The 22,949-nt window shown below is 40.6% G+C and overlaps 1 long non-coding RNA gene across 1 annotated transcript; it reads right to left on the bottom strand.

The window, feature by feature from the left end:
• Positions 1 to 1,415: 1,415 nt before the first annotated feature.
• Positions 1,416 to 21,805, bottom strand: LOC117528501. Its single transcript, XR_004565789.1, has 3 exons — positions 21,659 to 21,805; positions 9,099 to 9,108; positions 1,416 to 1,425 (listed from the first exon to the last, which is right to left on the bottom strand). It is a non-coding gene; the product is annotated as an uncharacterized LOC117528501 (long non-coding RNA).
• Positions 21,806 to 22,949: the final 1,144 nt, after the last annotated feature.

Below are 22,949 nucleotides of genomic sequence, written 5' to 3'. Positions count from 1 at the left end.
CTCTTAACCATTAAAACAGGTCGACCCATTGCCATGAACATTCTGATTATGAATGCAAAGGTGAAACAGACAATGTTAATCTACTGGAGCTGAATCATTAAATCATCATTTAAAGCTCATTTTCAAGGACTTACTTTTGTGCTTGTATCTGCACCTTGTGGGAATGCAAGTCAAAAGTCTACACTTTCTACATTTCCCAATTGTTAGCCGATGCAGAACGCATCAGTGATACAAATTAATTATTTAAAATGAGCAAATGTTACACAGTAGTTTTTAATTATGAGCTGAAGGAGATGCATGTTTGATTTCTCTGTGGATTTTTTTTAATCTGCTGCCAATAAGTCAAGGCTTATTGGGAAAAAGAAAACTTAGCAAACAAACTTTGTTAGCAAAGATAATAGTCCTTTGAATGATATTTAAACTGATGAATCCCTTTAAAAGCTTATGACGCACCTCAGCGTAGCATGATTGATTATTTCAACATGCCAGCATATAAAAAAGAGGCAGTGTGTATGATTGCATATATATATATATATAGTGTGTGTGTGTATACATTCCATGTCAGCATATACTCATTACAAATTGCGGCCACAAAATATCCATTTTGCTAATGGAGTAATAATCAGCCACCTCCTGTATATAGATGACATCAAACAGTCTGCCAAGAGTGAGCAAGACATTGACTCACTGATCCGCCTCACCAGGATTTACAGTGAGGATAGCGGGATGTCATATGGATTAGATGTGTGGCTGAATGGTGGCAAAGAGTGATCTGGACTGAGGGGGTGGAGTTGCCAGAAGGCAGGATAGGGGACATACAGGACAGCTACACGTACCTGGGAATCCCACAAACCAATGGGAACCATGATGAAGATGCAAGAAGGTTGGCCACAGCCAAATACATCCAGAAGGTAAGACAGGTGCTGAGAAGCCAGCTCAGTGGTAGGAATAACATCCAAGCAATCAATACATATGCCCTACCAGTCATCAGATACCCAGCTGAGATATTGAGTTGGCCTCAGGTGGAGATAGTTCCTCACAATACACAGAGGTTTCCACCAAAAGTCACAGCACATACGAGGTCTGTTAGAAAAGTATCCGACCTTTTTATTTTTTTCAAAAACCTGATGGATTTGAATCACGTGTGCTTGCATGAGCCAACCTTGAACCTTCGTGCACATGCGTGATTTTTTTCACGCCCAGCTCTTCCACAATTTCTCGGATAGTCACACGACTGAAAAGCCACTGAAAGCCATCTGAATCTTCCGAATGGTGGAAGAGCTGGGCGTGAAAAAAAATCACGCATGTGCACGAAGGTTCAAGGTTGGCCTCACATGTCCTGTGAGGCTTCATCACGGAGGTGCTTTTGCTGCGCCATCAGCTTCGTGCCGATGAATTTTGCTGCAACTCTTTTCATGACAAAATCTTCTGTCACAGTGGAATGTGCTGAAAAAGTGCTGATTCTGCAATTTCTCAGATAGTCACACGATGGTCCCGCATCACCACAGCATTCACTTTAGAAATGATCTGGTCATTTCAGCATGGTGATGGCCGACCGGAGCGCGGCTCGCTCTCCACCGTTGTGCGGCCGTCTTTAAACCGGTTGTACCGCTCCTTAATCTGTGTGATGCCCATAGCATTGTCACCGAAAGCCGTCTGAATAATCTGAATGGTTTCCACCTGGCTGTCGTCCAGTTTCTGGCCAAATTTGATGCCATTGCACTGCTCCAGTCGTTCCGCCATTTCCTTGCAAAGAAAAAACGACAAGAGACTCCAACCATCCTCACACAAAGGCTGCTTACAATCAAATGACGCAACCGACAGGCGTGAAAACAATCACGCATGCTCACGAGGGTTCAAGGTTGGCTCATGCAAGCACACGTGATTCAAATCTATCAGGTTTTTGAAAAAATAAAAAGGTCTGATACTTTTCTAACAGACCTCGTAGTAGCAGGATGCAAGATGCAAGTGTCAGGATCTGGATTTTTGTATTACGATGTGTGTGGTGTTCTGTTTAGTTATTTTGTGTTATGGTTTTCTTTTGACATTAGTTATCTTGCTGTTTTTCTTCGTGCTTGGGGTTTTCTGTCTCTATCTCTCTTGTTTGTCTCTTGGTGCTTGGTGGTGGATGTTTCACTCTGTCTGGCCACTCCCTCATTCTGGTTCTTTCTTCCACACCTGCTTCTTATTTGTAGCTAATCACCTGGGTGTATTTAAGCTTCACCTTGTGCACTCTTTCTGTGCCAGATCAATGTGCCTTCGCGTCCAGCTCTGTTTCTTGTTTCCTCATTGTGCCTACTGCCTGTTTTTTTAACACACCTTTTTGCCTGATGGTAGTGGTATGTTTGCAGAATCTGAACTGCATTTTTGTGTACCGGACCCAGCTGACAACTGAAAATAAATTGAAAATTGAAATGGAAGATTATTGGTTGAAAATAAAGAAATGTATACACCAAACAGCCAAGGTAATTACATATTATTTAGCAGTTTAGCGATCCACCAAAACAATTTAATACAAACATGTCAAGTTAATCAGTTTGAAGAGGCAGAATTCAATTTCAGTTTATTTCATTTATACAACACCAAATCACAACAACGTTGCCTCAAGGCATTTCACACAAGTAAGGTCTAACCTTACCAACCCCCAGAGCAAGCACACAGGTGACAGTGATAAGGAAAAATGCCCTCTGATGATTTGAGGAAGAAACCTCAAGCAGACCAGACTCAAAGGGGTGACCCGCTGCTTGGGCCATGCTACCGACACAAATGACAAAACAATTTACAAAACAAACATACAAGAAATTTTACTGGTGCACAGGATAGGAGGATGGATGGAGCCGCACCTCAAACAGAGAGACAAAACAGAATAAAGGCGACAGAAAGGCAACAAATACAGTATAATTTGTCAGCATTAAGCAACAAGAAAAACAGAAGAAATACTAAGGTGATCGCTGGCCACTAGCCCTAAGCTTCACTAAAAGACCCAGACTTTAGAGAAAGTTGAGGCCACAGCTTGCTCCGTTTCCTAATAATATAAATTTAAGAGCAAAAAGCATAGTAACATATGTCAGTATGCTGGCCATATGAAAGGAAAAATAAGTGCAACTTAAGTCTGGACTTGAAGGTTTCTACAGAATCTGACAGAATCTGAATCAATCAATCAATCAATCAATTTTTTTATATAGCGCCAAATCACAACAAACAGTTGCCCCAAGGCGCTTTATATTGTAAGGCAAGGCCATACAATAATTATGTAAAACCCCAACGGTCAAAACGACCCCCTGTGAGCAAGCACTTGGCTACAGTGGGAAGGAAAAACTCCCTTTTAACAGGAAGAAACCTCCAGCAGAACCAGGCTCAGGGAGGGGCAGTCTTCTGCTGGGACTGGTTGGGGCTGAGGGAGAGAACCAGGAAAAAGACATGCTGTGGAGGGGAGCAGAGATCGATCACTAATGATTAAATGCAGAGTGGTGCATACAGAGCAAAAAGAGAAAGAAACAGTGCATCATGGGAACCCCCCAGCAGTCTACGTCTATAGCAGCATAACTGAATCTGTTTTATTGATACAGGATGATAATTCAGAGACCACAAGAGAGACCGCAAAATTGTCATTGAAGTTACACAATGAAAGACCGTGAAAATCAGTGAAGAGTTCAATGTTCCATACACACCTAAAGTTTAAGTTATATACTTCCGGTTGGTGCAATTCAAAGTTTTCAGTATCTCTATGAACTATCACAACAACATCAGTGTGCTGGACAAATGCTTGCCCCATAAGAAAATGAATTACTACATGCTCCGGGGTGTCATACTGGGTTTCCTGCTGAACTCCATGTATGGTCCTAACCATTTCAGCCTTTGTAATGAAGCTACCTATATGTGTATAATACATTCATATCACAAATCTTTTTCAATGAACAATTGATTTGTCTTGGACTATTTGAAGGAGGCAAAAATGAGCAGCATTGCAATGATCAGCATTGCAATGAGCAGCGCTGACATTGCTTTACAAAGGCTGTCAGAAGAAAAGGTGGTGGCTCAAGGCTGCAATTTTGCTTTAACAAAAACAGGGTAACCTGGGACTATTCACAAGGTTGTGTGCTACATAACCAACAAAGCTCCCACTGTGGTAATAGCCTGCAGAGACACTCTCCGAGAAGAAATTCCAAGAGCACTGCACATAATGTACTCACCATTATGCAGATTTTAGGATATTTATCAGAGGACTGCTGTTGGGAATTACCAAATGTGCACTTAAAGCTGTAAAGTTTGCACTCTTGCAGCTGGATCTATGTAAGTAGTTAGATAAAAATCTACTGTTGTCAGGTGTACAAAGTGCAGACAATAAGTAGAAACAATCCTAATTTAAATCATTAGGTGGTTGGGTGTGTGCACTGTGCCAGATTAGAAGAGAACTCCTTCAAACTGGAGTGCTGACGTAAGTCCCTAAGGGCCCTTTTTGACGATACTGTTTTGTTGTTGGTTCAGAGACAATGCCAAATTTTGAACTGGTTCCTTGCATTTCCACAGACAAACTGGTTCTAACACACACACAAACTTCCAATGTAGCACCAAATTCGTACTAGGTCAAGAGGTTAGAATCTGGCAAGAACCAGTGACGTTGGTGAGTTAAGGAGGGTTTGGGATGAGTTTTCCCAGGATCTGGAGAAACTAGGTTTGCAAACTCTGCTGGGGCTACAGTAGTGCAAGAGCATGCCTGGATGTTCCACTGTTCTTGGCAAGTGTTGTTGCTAGTAATTTATTTTTTCAACTGTATAGCAGCTGTTGTCGTACTTCAACTTTGTGCCTTCATGTATATTTGAAAAAGGCCCCTTCACACATAATATGAAGTTGGGCGAAACAAGCAGAATCAGACTGAATTGGGCCGAATGGGCCAAACTCAATACATTCAAGCCACAGTCGGGAGGGATAGACATCCGACATGAACTGATAATAATATTTGATTAGTTGCATTGTTCCTTGTTTTGTCTTGTTGTTATCCATATACAGTGGTGAGGGGAAGCTGCAGTCCAATTCTATCAACATTTTTAAATCAAGCCTGACTGGGTAGCTGATATTTTTCAAGGGTGGTAATAAATTACGCAAAGTTTCTATAATGAGCTGGAATGGCGTGTGAGTCCAGAATGTTTTTAGAACCTTAGACCTCAACAGTTTTTTAGAAGAACTCAGCCCTTTTCCTTGTTAATTACATTATGTTTTTATGTTAATTTACTGTCTTAATGTATTTATAAAGTATTTGGATTCTTGTTGTCATATACACACTATTAATATTATCATTATTTTACTATTATCGGTATCATTAATATTATTTTATTTTATTATTACTTCTTCTTTGTCATCTCAGCTCATCTTCAACCGCTTATCCGGGATTGGGTCGCGGGGCAACAGCTCTAGCAGGGGACCCCAGACTTCCCTTTCCTGGGCCACATTGACCACCTCTGACTAGAGGATTCCAAGGCATTCCCAGGCCAATGTGGAGATATAATCTCCCCACTTAGTCCTGGGTCTTCCCTGGAGTCTCCTCCCAGATGGACATGCCTGGAACACCTCCCTAGGAAGGCACCCAGGAGGCATCCATACCAGATGCCCGAACCACCTCAGCTGACTCCTTTCAATGTGAAGGAGCAGCGGCTCTACTCCAACCTCCCCACGGATGACCGAACTTCTCACCCTATCGCTAAGGGAGATACCAGCCACCCTCCTAAGGAAGCCCATTTTGGCCGCTTGTACCCGCGACCTAGTTCTTTCGGTCATGACCCAACCCTCATGACCATAGGTGAGAGTAGGAACAAAGATTGACCAGTAGATCGAGAGTTTTGCCTTTTGGCTCAGCTTTCTTTTTGTTACAACAATGCAGTAGAATGAATGCAACACCGCCCCTGCTGCCCGATTCTCCGGCCAATCTCACCCTCCATTGTCCCCTCACTCATGATCAAGACCCCGAGGTACTTGAACTCCTTCACTTGGGGCAAGACCGTATTTCCTACCTGCAATAGGTAATCCATCGGTTTCCTGCTGAGAACTATGGCCTCAGATTTAGAGGTGGTGATCCTCATCCCAGCCGCTTCACACTTGGCTGCAAACCAGTCAAGTGAGTGTTGGAGGTCACCGGCCGATGAAGCCAACAGGACCACATCATCTGCAAAAAGTAGTGATGAGACCCTGAGCCCACCAAACTGGAAACCCTGCTCCCCCCGACTACACCTCGATATCCTGTCCATGAATATCACAAACAGGATAAGTGACAAGGCGCCGCCCAGGCGGAGGTCAACCCCCACCAAATTCCAACAAGTTTAATCAAAAATTATCCATATGTTTTTGAGAAATTCTGGTGACAAATAAAGCAACCATCCCACAGACATGGGCGAAAATGGAACATTTTTTGGAGCTGTCAATAATGGATTCATTGATGACTATGTACACTCGCTCTCCGAAAATGTTCTGTGTATTTTTATATTCCTATACTCAGTTGTTTTCTCCTTCAAAAGATAACTGCACAGGAATGAACATAAAATCCTATACATGACCATCAAACTGAGTGCACTTAACGTCATAATACCCTGAATGAAATGGAGTTTTCAATTCCCCATCTTAGTGAAGCTGAACATTCTATTTAAAGCAGATGACAACTAAGAAGACTCCGGATGACAGAGTCGACACATCCACAGAGTGCGGGCACTGATATATTTGCAGTCAAGCTTGAGATTTTTCCATGCTGTTAGTGTAATGTGGCTTTGAGGGGAGTTGAAATGACTTAAATCCAAAGAATAATTGCTGAAGTTTGTCATATGTGACCAAACAGGGAATGTATTTACACAAAATTTAATCAGGACATAAATATTTCTTTTTCCCTCAATATTTAGATAACAAAAAATAATGAATGAATTAATTTTAGTATTATTAGTTGATTCTTTTACTTTTGAGTATTTTTGACCTTAAAAATGTGATATTCTTAGTTGTGAACCATAAAAGCTAAAATGAAGTGAAATGCAGATTGGCTGCTTTTGTTACAGGGTCTGGACCCTTGCTGGTTCACTGCAGTGCATACAGATATGTAAGCACACAAAAATGGAGGTTTTGGAGATATAATAACACAATACAGGCATAACAAAAGTAACATTTAAATAAAACAGTTGATCTTACACTAACTGAAATATTATTGAATGACTCCTATAGATAGGTATGTGGAACTTCTTCAGATGATGCAGAGTCATGGAAGCAGTAAGGAGAGATGAGGATGAGGGAGGTAAGATCTGGTTGTAATTTAGACTGCCCAGTCTCATGTCTTTTTATTTATTTATTTTTTTTTTGTGATACCACCTGTTGCTGATTAATTTTAACCCTAACCATAACCCCAAATGCCCGCCTGTCACTCCACATTTTGTGATACCATCATGAAAATTTAATATATTTCATGACAGTATCATGAACTAATAGATTAAATGACTTTTTGTGATGCCTCCATGAATTTGGTGTGAGATCGGGTTGAATTTAGTGATTAACAAACTAACTCACTAATACACTTGCAAAAGAAAGTTCAGTGGCTTGATCTGGGTTTTGTTATTATTTGCAAATATGGGATATACCTTATATGCCATCAACATTTATTCATTCTTTCCTTTTCTGCTGCTTATAAACATTTATTCATTCTTTCCTTTTCTGCTGCTTATAGGTCCAGGTCATGGTGGCAGTAGACTGATGAGCTCAGCCCACATTTTTCAATCATTGGCCAAGTCCTCTAACTTTTCCTGAGGATCGCGAGATGTTCCCAAGCCAGCTGGGAAATATAATCCCTCCAGCATGCCCAAACCCCCACAGATGGCTCCTTTTGATGTGAAAAAGCAGCATCGCTCTCCAGTTCCTTTCTGGATATTTGATCTTCTCATCCTGTCCCCGAGTGTTAACCCAGAGACCTAACAGAAGCATCTCACTTCTGCTGGTCATTGTACGGTACCTAATTCTTTTGATTCTTACCTAAAGTTCATGACCACAGGTGAGGATATAGGACATCTTGTCTTTTTATGGATGATGCGGTTCTGTTGTCTTCATCTGAAAGTGATCACTGACATACACTGGGCAGGTTTGAGGTTGAGTGCAAAGCGACTGGAATGAAGATCAATACCTCCAAATCTGAGATCATTTTACTTTGTTGGAAAAGGGCATTGTCCCCTCTGGGCAGGGGCGTAGGTTTGCATATGGACCATAGGGACAAGTCACAACCAATATTTTGGGATGGCAAAATAGTCCCTACCAATATTTAGAATTTTTTTTATATAACAAAATCATTCACTATTTTTTTGTGAACTCGATACTATAATTTTAGTCGTCACATTTTGTGTTTTCGACGTGCCAGAGTGACAGGGTTACCCATGTTGCAATTTCATTAGCTCACGTTCTTCTCACATGGACGTAAACAAAGCGCATCTCGTGGCAGGCAGTGCTTCATTTGTAAAGTGGGAGGTCCCAGAGCGCAGAGGATGGGTGGCTCTGGTGCAGTGTTGCCAGATGTACGATAATTATCGTATTTGTACGATAGTTTTGCCCTCTGTACGATGTATGATCAATAAATGTACGATCAATAAATGTACGATCAATAATGGGAAAAAATCCAATATGTACGATAATTTCAGTTGGTTGCCCAAACACGCATCTCTCTCTGACACCCAAGAATCATTTTGCAGGTGTTGCACTCAGGCGGCATCAAATGCTGGCGACCGGGACAGTCATTTGAAAGCCCGCCCCCTCTCCATACAAAGTAATGAGTTCCCATCCAATCTCTGCCGTGACAGGAAGATTCCCCAACCAACATCTTTTTTTTTTTTTCGAAACTTTATTTCAACAAATGCAATAACAAACGAACAAAACACAAGAGCAAAGAGATATACAAGAAGAATAAAAAAAAGTTAAAGTTCCTTATGGAGGTGTCAACATTTTTTTCTGTGTTCAACAAAATCTTTCTAGTCTGGTAGTGCATTTGCTTGTGCATTTGCGTTGTTTTTGTGCCCTAGTTTCCCCATTACTATAATTACTGTTTAAAAATGTGACATAAAATTCTTTGTAAATTAAAAAAAAACAACGCTAAAATAGCTACGTTGTATGCGTTTTGTTTGTGTACGATAATTTCTCCCAAAATACGATAATTTTGAGGTTTTGGTACGATAGTTTCATATTTCATATCTGGCAACACTGCTCCGGTGCAGAAAAACAAGAAGGGCGGGGGAGGGGCTTGCGAACAATGCTGTGCGCCACACTTAAAATAAACTGCACACCCACACAAACACGCACGCACACCTTCACAAATGACACTAACACCCTGCCTTTTCCTCAAAAATTACTACATTTATGTTTGCTGTCTGTACTTTTCTGTCACTTTTGCGCTCTTTTTCATACTTTTCCCTCGTTTCAAAAGTCACCGAACGCACTTTACCGTAATATATGCAACATATAGCATACTGTTGGAAAGCACGGGTTCTTGGCTTGCTGTCAGTGTTGAAATTTTTCAGCGTGAGGGCTTACATGAGAACTCACGGTAATGAGAATCAGCGGCGCACTAGTGTGAAACTTCCATGTTTTTCCTCTGCGTTATGACATCACAGGCTTACGTTTACCGTAATCCACCCTATATATCATTGTAAAGCCCTTTTTTTTGTTGGCAAATTAGGTTGCCAGATACCTACAACTGCATTATTGATGAAGAGAATAGATTATACATCTTGGTTGCAAAAACTTTTTTTTTTGTTAGCTCCACAAGTATTTTTTTGTTGTCTTGTTCTCTCAGGTGTAGGCCTATAGAATAGATTCGTGATTTTGGGTGCAATTTTGTTATTTAAGCTATTTGTTTGTCTGCCTACACACTTAATAATGTAAATAAAGTGTTAAATTATTCAGCATTATGTTGTCATATGTTATGTATTATGCTGTACTTGTGCGTCTAATGGTATGAGTGGGTTAGGGGGTGGTGGTGGTGGGCAGGGGGGCGGGGGGGTGGTATTGTCCCTACCAAAGCTGAGACCAAACCTACGCCCTTGCCTCTGGGTCAGGGGAAAGTTACTGCTCCAAGTGCAGGAGTTCAAGTAAATCAAAGTTCAAAGTTTATGTCTCCTTTAGGAGAAATTTGGCTTGGTGCATGAGGAGGGTTCTACTGCACAAACAATAAAAGAAAACAAACATTTAAAAGAATAAAAACCACAAAGATAGATAGATAGATAGATAGATAGATAGATAGATAGATAGATAGATAGATAGATAGATAGATAGATAGATAGATAGATAGATAGATAGATAGATAGATAGATAGATAGATAGATAGATAGATAGATAAACTTTATTGATCTCACATAGAAGAAATTCACGTTACGTCAGCTCTCAAGACAACACACAAGGTGGGTGCACGTAGAGGAAAATGTTCATCAAACAGCGTGTGCAAGGATAAGCAATAATAATAATAATAATACTTGTAACAGTACAAGACATAAGAAATGAGGTAGAAATAGAATAAGTATGTGTGTGTGTATATATATATATATACGAGGGCTGTCCGTAAAGTATAGGTCCTTTTTATTTTTTTCAAAAACTATATGGATTTCATTCATATGTTTTTACGTCAGACATGCTTGAACCCTCGTGCGCATGCGTGAGTTTTTCCACGTCTGTCGGTGACGTCATTCGCCTGTGAGCACTCCTTGTGGGAGGCGTCGTCCAGCCCCTCGTCGGAATTCCTTTGTCTGAGAAGTTGCTGAGAGACTGGCGCTTTGTTTGATCAAAATTGTTTCTAAACCTGTGAGACACATCGAAGTGGACACGGTTCGAAAAATTAAGCTGGTTTTCAGTGAAAATTTTAACAGCTGATGAGAGATTTTGAGGTGATTCTGTCGCTTTAAGGACTTTTCACGGTGCGAGACGTCGCGCAGCGCTCTCAGGCAGCGTCATCAGCCTGTTTCAAGCTGAAAACCTCCACATTTCAGGCTCTATTGATCCAGGACGTCGTGAGAGAACAGATGTTTCAGAAGAAGTCGGTTTCAGCATTTTATCCGGATATTCCACTGTTAAAGGAGATTTTTTTAATGAAAGACGTGCGGACAGGTCCGCGCGTCGGGACGCAGCCGACGCGGCGCGGCGGCACAGGAAAAACACCTCCGTGTTGATAGCCATTTCTTAAAATCCAGTTGGCTTTTGATGGCTTTCAGTGGAGTGAGTATATGAGAAATTGTTTATCAGCTGGAGATGTTCCAACTTGTCCTTAAGGCTTCCAGCAGAGGTGTTTTTCCTGTGACGGAATCCGCCCGCACGTCTTTCATTAAAAAAATCTCCTTTAACAGTGGAATATCCGGATAAAATGCTGAAACCGACTTCTTCTGAAACTTCTCTGTTCTCTCACGACGTCCTGGATCAACAGAGCCTGAAATGTGAAGGTTTTAAGCTTGAAACAGGCTGATGACGGCGCCTGAGAGCGCTGCGCGACATCTCGCACCGTGAAAAGTCCTTAAAGCGACAGAATCATCTCAAAATCTCTCATCAGCTGTTAAAATTTTCACTGAAAACCAGCTTAATTTTTCGAACCATGTCCACTTCGATGTGTCTCACAGGTTTAGAAAAAATTTTGATCAAACAAAGCGCCAGTCTCTCAGCAACTTCTCAGACAAAGGAATTCCGATGAGGGGCTGGACGACTCCTCCCACAAGGAGTGCTCACAGGCGAATGACGTCACCGACAGGCGTGGAAAAACTCACGCATGCGCACGAGGGTTCAAGCATGTCTGACGTAAAAACATATGAATGAAATCCATATAGTTTTTGAAAAAAATAAAAAGGACCTATACTTTACGGACAGACCTCGTATGTCCACATGTAAATACAACCAACAATAAAATAACCTTTAAAAAAAAAATAAACATGAACAACCAACCAGCCATAAGTTACTATAAGTTATCGAGTATCTCTTCTTTATTTTAAATCTTTATTAGTCTTGTAGTAAGATTATGGTAGTGGCAGTAATAATGACATAAGGGAAACCTAGTACAGCACAGACCATTATTATTATTATTTAAGGTGACAATCTTAAAATGTGCATTCCCGTGAAAGAGTTTTTTCATGGCACTACTGACACCACTGTAAATATTCCAGAGGGACACTTAATGGAGTGAACTTCACATTTTTAGTGTTTTTAAAAATAAAAGTGTAACAAAATCAGACTGATATTTTTCGTAGTCTGAAATGAACAAAGACAAACAGTCCATGTAAAGGCTCTTTTAAACAGTTGCACGTGTACAGAATAAGGAGGTGCTTTTGATGATGTTAAGTGTCACTGATCTGCCACAGGTGAAGTGGGTCATTCAGACTGGTGTAAATGTACTTTCTTCACGTTCACATAACTGGAGAGGACATGACATAGAATGAAAAGGTACTTTATACTGTAAGGCAAGGCCATACAATAATTACGTAAAAACCCCAACGGTCAAAACGACCCCCTGTGAGCAAGCACTTGGCGACAGTGGGAAGAAAAAACTCCCTTTTAACAGGAAGAAACATGTCACCCATTGAGCATGTTTGGGATGCTCTGGACCGGCGTTTACGACAGCGTGTACCAGTTCCTGCCAATATCCAGCAACTTCGCACAGCCATTGAAGAGGAGTGGACCAACATTCCACAGGCCACAATTGACAACCTGATCAACTCTATGCGAAGGAGATGTGTTGCACTGCATGAGGCAAATGGTCACACCAGATACTGACTGGTATCCCCCCCAATAAAACAAAACTGCACCTTTCAGAGTGGCCTTTTATTGTGGGCAGTCTAAGGCACACCTGTGCACTAATCATGGTGTCTAATCAGCATCTTGATATGGCACACCTGTGAGGTGGGATGGATTATCTCAGCAAAGGAGAAGTGCTCACTATCACAGATTTAGACTGGTTTGTGAACAATATTTGAGGGAAATGGTGATATTGTGTATGTGGAAAAGTTTTAGATCTTTGAGTTCATCTCATACAAAATGGGAGCAAAACCAAAAGTGTTGCGTTTATATTTTTGTTGAGTGTATTAAATGTACACAATATTTCTTTTTTTTCAGCTCATTTGTTAGATGCAACCCTTAATGTGTAACTTTAGGAGATCGGGTGGTATGGAATTTGCACACATTTTTTTATACATGCCAAGCTTTTGTAAATCAGGCTTTTCACCTGCATTGTCTTGGTTCACCTAAGCTGTAAATGAACACTTGGCTGGGGAAATAATCTACACGGGACTAGTGTAGTTTAGTGACAAGAGACTGAAGTAATACTGTCATTAATTTTCAATCAGTGGGCATTTTGCAACAAGAAACAACATTCACTATACTGCCAGCTAGCAATGCCGCAAGCTAGTTAGCAAGAAATATGCACTTCTAAATGTAAAATCTCTGTTTTTGTAACCAGATAATATCTTTGAAGTGATTTACAAGACATTTTATGGAGATGTTAGCATGCTGAATACCGGTACAGAAACATAACTATGAAATATGGACTGAAATAAATCAAGCAAACTGTGGTTACTGCCATAGGTGTCAAACTGATTCCAGAAAGGGCGAAGAGGGTGCAGGTTTTCTTTGTAACCATCAACTCCACCAGGTGATTTCAAAGTGATTATACATCACTTTGAGCAGATGGGATGAGTTTTATCAATGAATTTACCTGGTGGAGTTGATGGTTACAAAGAAAACCTGCACCCTCTTGGTCATTTCTGAAATCTGTTTGACACCTGTGCTTGAAGCAGTTCAAGCATGGAGGAAAAACTCATAGTGATAGTGTCTTTTATAATCTATCATTAAATATTTTGCACAGTACTGCCAAGTCACTGGAACGCCCATCAGCAACAAACGCCACTTCCTGGTCACATTCCGAACTAATCCGACAACGGGGTCAGAGCTTACACTATTCTTCTTGTTGCAAGTTATTGCACCAGTACAGTACTGCTGGTATTTTAATGCTGAGCATTGGACAGAATTACGTTGAGATAACAAACATTTAGGAGGTGGTAGATCAAGCTGTGCTTAGTCGCTGGCCGAGCGTGGGAGGTACCAAGGTAGCTGGGACTCAGCCGAGGTCTGGAAATGTAGTTTTTTTTTAGTGATGTCCATAACTGGGAGTACTTGTTGACAAATATGGCCAGGAAAAAGGTACTTGAGGACATAAGCCTTATTGCACCTTAGTGCGAAACGGCAGCGACATCGAGAGATGAAAGAGCAGGTTAATACAAAGGACATATCAGCCTTGATGTGCCGTCTTAACACTACATACAGTAAATGTCAAATTTTCAAGGTCTGTGGTTGGAAATGTTCTTGTGCAGATTTTCCTTGAAAGACCATCCATCTTTATTGACATCAGAGAGCGTGAGGGTAGCAATCTTGTACACGAGTTTCATAACAAAATGGATTTACTGTTTGCATGATTTACATTTTGAACATTTCAACATGTTGATCCAGCAATGAGACAAGATGGGCCATCAAGTGAGCGAACAAAAACAGCAATGGCACCACCCTGAGGCAAAGTAGTAATGAGGAAATGAAACCTGGCTTCCTCTTTGTCAAATCACTTCATCTCCCTGTTTTTATGTTCTTCAGAGTTTGTCCCACTGTGAGTGTCATACATTATCTTTCAGGCAGTTCCTTTTATCATTCCAAAGCAGAATTTAGTGTCTCAACTGCTTATTCTTTGTTGAATTTTACAAACCGCTCATTTTACTTTTCAGACACTTTTCTGTTTTTCTGTGACTGTTTTCTTCATTTGCCTCTTCTCCACCCACATTTCATTGTCAGATCACACACACAGAAAACTATCTGACCTTTTTATTTTTTGCAAAAACTATATGGATTTGAATCATGTGCACTTGCATCAGCCAAGCTTGAACCTTTGTGCGCATGTGTGAGTTTTTTCACGCCTGTCGGTTGCGTCATTCGCCTGTGAGCATACTTTGAGTGAGCAGTGGTCCACCCCCCTCGTCGGATTTTCATTGCGAGGAAAATGTCTGAACGATTTAGAGCTTTGCTGCATCAAATTTTTCCAGAAACTGTGAGAGACAGCCAGGTGGAAACCATTCGGAAGATTCAGACGGCTTTCAGGGACGATTCTATGGGGATCACACAGATTAAGGAGTGTTCCAACCGGTTTAAAGACGGCGCACAATGGCGGAGGGCACGCCGCGCTCTGAGCGGCGATCGACAGGCTGAAACGACCAGATCATTTCCAAACTGAATGCTGTGTTGATCCGGGACGTCGTCTAACTACCAGAGAAATGGCAGAAGATGTGCACATAGCACTTTTTCGCCACATTCCACTGTTACAGGAGTTTTTGTCATGGAAAGAGGAGCGGAAGAATTCACCACGGAGCCGCTAATGGCGTGGGACAAAAGCACCTCCGTGTTGGTCTCACAGGACATGTTGTAACATGCCCAGCTCTTGCACCATTCGGAAGATTCAGAGGGCTTTTGATGGCTTTTCAGTCATGTGACTATCCGAGAAATTGTGGACGAGGTGGACATGCCACAACATGTCCTGTGAGGCTTCATCACGGCGTTGGTTTTGGTCCCGCGCCATTAGCGGCTCCGTCCCAACGCGTGAATTCCTCTGCACATCTTTTCATGACAAAAACTCCTGTAACAGTGGAATGTTGCGAAAAAAGTGCTGGAAAAAAAGTGAAAAAAGTGTTGGAAGGCTCACAGGACAAGTTGTGACATGCCCAGCTGTTACACAATTTCTCGGATACTCACTCGATTGAAAAGCCACAGAAAGCCGTCTGAATCTTCCGAATGGTTTCCAACACGAACGTGCTTTTTGTTGTGCGCCATTGCAGCTCTGTCCCGACGCGCGAATTCCTCCGCACTGTTTCATTACAAAATCTCCTGTAACAGTGGAATGTGGCAAAAAAAGTGCTATGTGCACATCTTCTGCCATTTCTCTGGTACTCAGACGACGTCCCGGGTCAACACAGCATTCAGTTTGGAAATGATCTGGTCGTTTCAGCCTGTCGATCGCCGCTCAGAGCGCGGCGTGCCCTCCGCCATTGTGCGTCGTCTTTAAACCGGTTGGAACACTCCTTAATCTGTGTGATCCCCATAGAATCGTCCCTGAAAGCCATCTGAATCTTCCGAATGGTTTCCACCTGGCTGTCTCTCACAGTTTCTGGAAAAATTTGATGCAGCAAAGCTCCAAATCGTTCAGACATTTTCCTCGCAATGAAAATCCGATGAGGGGGGTGGACCACTTCTCACTCAAAGCCTGCTCACAGGCGAATGATGCAACCGACAGGTGTGAAAAAACTCACGCACGAAGGTTCAAGCTTCGCTGATGCAAGCACACGTGATTCAAATCCATATAGTTTTTGCAATAAATAAAAAGGTTGGGTAGCTTTCTAACAGACCTTATATATATATATATATATATATATATATATATATATATATATATATATATATATATATATATATATATATATATATATATATATATATATATATATATATATACAGCTGTGCCCAAAGGTTTGCATACCCTGGTAGAATTTAAGAATTTTTTTTTTGGCCATTTTTTAGAGAATATAATTTTTTCACTCACACACTTGGTGGTTGTGTGAAGCCTTTTATAGTCAAACAATTGTGTTTACTCTTTTTAAATCATAATTACAACAGAAACTACCCAAATGACCTTGATCAAAAGTTCACATACCTCAGTTCTTAATACCGTCCATGTAATGCCTCCTTTAACATCAATTACAGCTTGGAGTCTTTTGTGGTAGTTGTGGACAAGGCTCTTTATTTTCTCTGATGGTAAAGCTTCCCATTCGTCTTGGCAAAAAGCATCCAGTTCCTGTAAATTTAGGGCTGTCTTGCATGAACTGCACATTTGAGATCTGCCCAGAGTGGCTCAATGATACTGAGGTCAGGAGACTGAGATGGCCACTCCAGAACAGTCACTTTATTCTGCTGTAGCCAATAACAAGTTGACTTGGCCTTGTGTTTTGGATCGTTATCATATTGGAATTTCCAAGCACGTCTCATGCGCAGCTTCCAGGCTGATGAGTGCAAATTTTCCTCTAGTATTTTTTGATAACATGCTGCATTCAACGTGCCATAAATTTTGACCAAGTTTCCTGTGCCTTTGTAGAGAGATTTTGAGGCTTGCTTCTGATCTGATCTTTTGGGGTCCTCCCACCTCCAGTGACATGCAAATACATTCCATTCTTAGTTGTTTCACAATTTAGTCATTTCATGATGTATCATCACTAGTATCATCATTATCATTTTATAAATTTAATTAGCCACAGTTTGTGTCGATCCAAAAGCATGTCTGGGTGTTGCATGGTAGAAAAAGTTTAAAATCATTAAAATTTATAAAAACTGTTCCAACCAATGAACTACACTAAAATACTGCTGATTTTTTTTTTATACTAAAGCATCTGACAAAGTACCATTAACCCACAAACTACTCCCAAGCTGTTTCGGGGAGGTGATGGTCTAGTGGTTAAAGCGTTGGGCTTGAGACCAGAGGATCTTCGGTTCAAATCCCAACCTGACTGGAAAACCACTAAGGGCCCTTGGGCAAGGTCTTTAATCCCCTAGTTGTTCCTGGTATGTAGTGGGTGTCTTGCATGGCAGCAGCGTCACATTGGGGTGAATGTGAGGCATTGATGTGTAAAGCTCTTTGAGCGTCTGATGCAGATGGAAAAAAGAACTATATAAATGGAGTCCATTTACCATTTATTTACCACACTTATTATGACATGTACTGTGTAATTAGTTAAACTGACATTCACAATTATTCAACCAACAGGGAGAGAACGGACACAGAAATACACATCCAGCTCCTTTCCACCTGAATGAGGTTCATGTGAATGATGACAGGAAAAAATGCACAAAATTTTTATTCTTATTTTTTTCATTAATCACGTACATTTTCATTAAATTTAAATTTGCAGATGAAATTAATGATATTTCCATCTTCAATTTTATGGACAATATAATGTAACATATAACATTATTAATAATTAGATAGTTATCCTACTATGTTTTATTTTATTGTTTAATTCACCTCAATAGAAGTTATTTTCATTGGTATTTATTTATTTTTATGACGTTATCTAGTCAATCCAAAAATAATTAATGTAATTACAGAGCTGAAAATTTTGTTGTCCAGGGATTTGATTGAAAATTATGTTCTTTTGTTTTACAAGTAATTTTAAAATTTATTGTAATAAAGCCTAGATGTTACATTCATGTTTTTTTTTTTTGTTTTTTTTTTTAAATACATGGTTTAAGTAAGTCCTCTATTGGACCTCAGGCCAACTGGTGCTGGATTCTGTGGCATGAAGTGGATGAGTCAATGACTCCCCCTGGATGGGACTCCAGTCTATTGCAGGTTACTTCTCTTACCAAGACTTGTATTCATGGACAGCTGGGTGGACTGAGACTATGTAGATGACATGTTTTGTCCAGAAGATAGACAGGCAGCTTGACTAGGAATCGAACTAAAGTCTACATACCGGCTGCCCAGTTGCTGAGGTACCTGCTCAGTGGACAGGAGCTAGTTTGGCTGCATAATCATTAAAGCAGTGTGTGACAATTTAACACTGCGTCATCATTGGTAATTTGCTATAAAGCCTGAAATTAAAGCCTTCACTTTGCACTTACAGCTCTTAATCACTGTTCACTTTCCACAGCTTGTGACACATGCTGCTGATTTCCAAATATTTAGAACATCTGGACATCACTTTTTCCAGGCGTAGGGTATAAAAATTCCTGAATAAAGAATTTTTTTCATGGATTTCTGTATCAAAGGCGGTCCAAGAATGAGAGGAAGATGAGGACAAGTGAGCGAAGATGGAGCTGAGGAAAGCTGGGTGCAGGAGCAGAGCCAGAGACAGCTCAAAGTCAGCGGTGCTAATGTGGGGTCTGAGAGTGCAACCTCACTCCTCTGATTAAAGAATGATTTATAGGCTTGCTGGAGAGCCCTTTCAGCAATTCGTCTCCTCAGTTAGATTTTTTTTTTTTTCTCTCCTGTGAAAGGTTTGGGTATATCAAGCCATCTTGGAGAGGATCTCAGCAGGACAATGTCAATGTGTTACTGAAGGGGGTTGGGGGGGGGGGGGGGGGGGGGGAGAGCAGTGATTAAACACTGTAATCACAAAAGGATGAGGAGGGTCATGTGATGACATGGGAAAAATGCAACAAGTGGAAGCTGGATTTCAAGATACAGTTGTGAGTTGACATTCAGTGAACTAATGCAAATATTTTTGATAGGGATGGAAAGGAAATGAATGCTCTTTGTGTACAGTGATGTTTTGTTAATAACAGCCAATATATTATTAGCTGATTACTTGTAACACTCATATTCAGTCATTCATTTTCCGTACCCGCTTACGCCAATCAAAGGTCACCAGGGGGCTGGAGCCTGTTTCAGCAATCATTGGAAAAGAGGCAGAGTTCACCCTAGTCCATGGGCCAAGCAGGTTTTCGGTACCACTTAAGGCGATGAAACAACACTAAGAATCCAGCCTCAGTGTACCACAAACCTACACAAACATGTTTGATAACCATCCCAGGGTGTTAGCTGTAGCCAGGTGGGGTCAATGAAGAATAACACAGAGGTCAAAATGTAAAAATGCTCCAGTCATGTTAAAAACTATACTACATTGTTTATCTGATCACAGTGATTCCAAAAAGGTATAGTTTGGACTATCTATGACTGAATGTTCTAGAGTTATGGGGTAAAAATACAACACAAATGGTGACAAAGGTCAGTTTCAGTTTGTACAGGGGTCAAAAGTTAAAGTTGCTTCAATTTCAGTAAATAATTATGCAAATTATTGTTTAGGTTAATAAGGTTATAAAAAGGAATAGTTTGCACCATCTGTCATGCTTAGTTATCATGTTACACCAGGGGTTATCAAAGTGTGGGGGAGACCTTTACTTTGGAGACCAAACATTCAACACAGTCAAAACAATTTAATTTATTAATCCTTTTATTTCAACCAATAACTTGCATCATTTTTTTTTTTTACTGAAACTGGAGCAACTTTACGTTTTGACCCCTGTACAAACTGAAACTGACCTTTGTCACCATTTTTGCTGTTATTACCCCATAACTCCAAAACATTCAGTCATAGATAGTCTAAACTAGACCTTTTTTGAATCATTATGATCAGATAAATAATGTAGTATATTTTTCAACATGACTCAAACATTTTTACTTTTGACCTCTGTGTAATTCTTCATTGACCCCTGGCCTGGCTGGTACCGTACTGACTAGGTCAAAATTAGTGACTGGCTCATAGACGACCCTGGACAGGACACCTTTCTGTCGCAGGGACACATAGAAACAGACAAACACATTCCCACGCACACCTACTGACAATTTAAAGTTTCCAATTCACCTAACCTGCATGTCTTTGGATGTGGGAGGAAGCACCCAGAGGGAACCCACACAAACACAGGGGAGAACATGCAAGCTCCACACAGAGAGGCCACAGGTGGGCAGCGGTCCGATAACCTTCTTGGTGGTGGAGGTGATGGTCTAGTGGTTAAGGTGTTGGGCTTGCGACCAGAAGATCCTCGGTTCAAATCCCCACCTGACTGGAAAATCACAAAGGGCTCCTGGGCAAGGTCTTTAATCCCCTATTGCTTCCAGTGTGTGAGTGCCTTGTATGGCAGCACCCTGACATCGGGGTGAATGTGAGGCATAATTGTAAAGCGCTTTGAGCGTCTGATGCAGATGGAAAAGCGCCATATAAATGCAGTCCATTTACCATTCACCATTTCTTGCTGTGAGGTAACAGGACAAATCCCAATCCACCGTGCTGTCTGTGAATGTTAAATCACCATCCCAAAGAGCAAAAGTTTTAATTGGCCACACACTTAGTAAATCATGTCCTTAATGTCATCTGTCTGTCAGAAAGTGAGTAAGAGAGGGAGTGAGCGGTATCGTCAGCTCTCTTGTATAAATTTATATATATATTTTCGCCTCCTGCTTCATGTATTTATCTTTGTCTTCAGTGGCCATAACGTGCCATATTAGTAATATTGCACCATTACAGGTGACTGGTAACGATATGTGCTGTGAACCAGTTTATAAGGAGACAGCACTGGACTTTAGACTAGATTTTCTTGATCTAAAGTGACAGAAGATATCAACACATGAGCTCTACACCTGACCACATCTTGTTTTGAGACCAACTTTATCCACAGGAGCATTATTATTTTGAGGATGTAAGCACAACCCATTAAATGAAAACTGCATTAGGTGTAAGATAGCAATGATATTTGCACTTGACTTTGTCCTACTTTTTGCTTCTAAATAAAGAGATAATTATAGCATTTGGATGCATTTTCCTCCTGTCAAACCAAGATACATATTCAAATCTTGCTTTTTTCACGTGCATTTGACAAGCACAATGCTTTGGCATGTTGGGTTGGCGAAGATGATTCACTAAGAATAATTGCGCTCATGACAGCGGGTTGTCACGTGACATAGACAGCAGTATGTAAATGAGGATTTTGCATGTACAAAAAATGCAGTTCAATTAACCACTTGCAGCTGTGCACAACACACACACACACACTAACTGAAAATGTCAATTACTGTACACTTGCCATATACAATATAATGCAATACCCTCGGCTGTATGACCATTGTGTTCTTTATAATTTGCAGTTGTTTAATTAATTATTAACATCCTATTGTCTTGCGTACAATTTGAACATGTTCAGTAAAGCTCCTCTATCAATCAGTCAGTCAAAAACAATATTAATGTTTTAAGAGCAGAAGTTGTGCAAATCAAGGAATATTTGTAGATCACCCTATGTGCATTTACAGGTACTAATGAGACAAATTTAAGAAAGTTAGCTTTGAGTTAGCAGAAGTTAGCATACACGCTAATGTCTTGTAAAAGTCTTGTAAAAGTCTTGTAAATGAGTCCAAAGGTGTTAGGTTACAAAAACAGTGTTTTCAGTTTTAGAAGTGTTTATTTCTCGCTGGTTTTTACATAACATATTACAAAGAGGATATATTTACTCACAAAGTGGAGTTTTACAGCTAGTCTTGGGATATTTCAGGGGTCTCCTGTGACCTCGTCTCCCCCTGCCTCGAAGGTATTAACCAGTCAATTAAATTTGAACACAATTACTCTGAGGGCCACTCGGAGATTTATTGAACAGGATTTAAATGTCACAAATTTTTACAGAATTTAAGTTTTACAGAATGAGTGAGATAAACAAAAACATACACAGAAGTTCTGAGGGTCCGAGGAGCTGCAAACTTCCAACCAGCAATCTGGTGTTCCAGCAAGCTGACAGCAAGCAGGAACCCCGAACAGTGGGCTGGCCCTGTATTTGCTACTACAACGTTTTTCTGCTAATCTTGTGCGGTGTCCTTCATCTGAGTGGTCTTGATCCCTCCATTTCATGGCATGGTCCTGTCCACACGTGCTGTGAAGTCTTCTGATAAAGTTTTTGGGCAACAACTGCTAACTGAAGGTCCTGCCCACATGCGCTGTGAAGTCTTCTGATAAGGTTTTTGGGCAACTGCTAACTGAAAAACTGTCAGCATATCTTCAGGGCCTCACCGAAACAGGGACACATCACATTTACAAGACTTTTGAAAATGATTATATGAGTAACATATCTTTATGACAGCTTGCTAACTAATATTTGAGCAAAAGCAAATCTTAGAACAAAAGCAAATATAATCATAAACATAACATGCCTTTAATTTGGTAGACACAATACACAGTTCAACAGCATTCGAACACATAACCCAAACGTATTTGAATATACAGTAGTGTTCAGAATAATAGTAGAGCTATGTGACTAAAAAGATTAATCCAGGTTTTGAGTATATTTCTTATTGTTACATGGGAAACAAGGTACCAGTAGATTCATTAGATTCTCACAAATCCAACAAGACC

The sequence above is a fragment of the Thalassophryne amazonica genome, chromosome 16 (genome assembly GCF_902500255.1).
Source record: "Thalassophryne amazonica chromosome 16, fThaAma1.1, whole genome shotgun sequence".
Classification (NCBI taxonomy): domain Eukaryota; kingdom Metazoa; phylum Chordata; class Actinopteri; order Batrachoidiformes; family Batrachoididae; genus Thalassophryne; species Thalassophryne amazonica.
The sequence above is the reverse complement of the archived record's forward strand: the minus strand, read 5'-3'. Positions and strand labels throughout refer to the sequence as shown.